The sequence below is a fragment of the Ursus maritimus genome, unplaced genomic scaffold (assembly GCF_017311325.1).
Source record: "Ursus maritimus isolate PB19 unplaced genomic scaffold, ASM1731132v1 scaffold_5, whole genome shotgun sequence".
In the NCBI taxonomy this organism is placed as follows: domain Eukaryota; kingdom Metazoa; phylum Chordata; class Mammalia; order Carnivora; family Ursidae; genus Ursus; species Ursus maritimus.
In genome coordinates, this window is record NW_024426663.1 from 44,490,638 (window position 1) to 44,492,366 (window position 1,729).

The following is a 1,729-nucleotide window of genomic DNA, read 5'->3' on the forward strand; positions in this document are numbered from 1 at the left end:
TCTCAGAGAAAACTAGATGTCAGAGAGTCTCTGGAGAAGTTTGGATCAACCAGTGCAAGCCTTTCTAGACTCACCGACCTCATCCTATTTTGATTCTCTTTCTCATGCTGCTGTACAGTAAAAACCATGGTGGAGGGCAAAATTAGTCACAGTCGGTTTCTGAAATCCAAGCTACAGCAATTTTTCACAGGGGCACAGGTTAAATGAGGGAAGATTATTTCCCCTTTTGGCCCCCTATTTCTATAGATCATTCAAAGGCAAGTGGAGATCAAGGTGTTTTGCCTTTTTGGGAAAATGGTGAAACTTCATCTACCAGTCTCGCCTTACAGCTGTGTCCCATCCGTGGCTGTTGCATGGGGTCACAGGCTCCACACTGAAGCTGGCAAGGACCTAGGAGAAGGCTACCTAGGGATTGCAGGAGAACACTGGGGCATGGTGGGGTATGAAGGGCATTTTGTTCAGCTTCATAATAATGCCCTGCATCTCACTGCAGCACACATCCTTCCTTGTACCTGACGGGGGGGAGGGGGGCTCTCCTATGCCAAGAACTGAACCTGGCTTCCAATGTCAGTGTGGACAACTCCTTGAAGAAGGCACTTTTCTACCTAGAAAAATCTCTGTTTTGTCATTTCTGTGGCATTTCTTTAAGACACATTCTTTCCTCTTCAATTTTTCACAACATGCCTGCTTGAATAAACATCAGTGTGTTCAAGAAAAAAGAAGTAAGAGCAATAAAGAGAGAAGTATTTTTCTTTGATGGTGAACTTCTCCTTCTTCCAGGGGCCCCTGCCAATCTCTTAACCTCTACCACCTGTGAAGGAATGCCCGTTGGTGAGAAAGGCTGCTCCCCAGCCCTCCTGTGAGCAGCTAGAGGTCTCTAGTGGAAATCCAGAGCAATCACAGCTTTCTCAGGTATGTATGGTATGGCAGGCAGGAAGGGCCCTGATAGTAACAGCCCATGGCCAACAAAAAATGCTTGCAGAAGCCGCTTTCCAAATACGTAAATATGTGGGTTGACTAGAATTCCAATAGCCACATGTCCCCACCTTCAAAGGTTCTTGGGATTTTGGACAGCTGATTGGGATCAGACTTTGAAAAAAAAACAAAAGATGAAGCCAGTCCTTGCTCCTTTCTCTTTCTTATCTGCTTGGAAACCATGTTTCTAGTTACAAAGGTTATAATTCCAGGAGCTGTGAGTGTATTACAAAGGTCAGACCTATTCTGCCATAAATTGGGAGCAGTGTGAGACTATGTAAATTACCACAAATTTGTCAAGAGCAAGAGGTTTGTAAGTATCCTAGCTCCAAGACAGCAACATAAGGATAGGACTTTTTCCCTACACATAAGATGCCCAAGTGTTGCAGATTCTCCTTATCAGGCAGCACAACATTTTAACATTGTTTTCTTCTTTTCTGTTTTCAAGTAGGGGAGAGCCACATGATTCTTTTAACAGAGAAAAGACAATCATGAATAGTAGAAAAAAATAACCATTACTGGACTTCAATTGTTTGTGTAGCCAAGTTTCATTTCAGTGAGAAAGGTGCTCCTAACACATAGTCAGCGATACGTTTTAAACCTATCCTTGGCTGTTTGGAAAGAAATCCTATTCTAATGAATAATTTAAGAGTCTTGCTGTTTTCTGTCTTTGGGGATAGAAGATGATTTACTTCAGCAAGAAAAAAGAAGGAAGGAAGGAAGGAAGGAAGGAAGGAAGGAAGGAAGGAAGGAA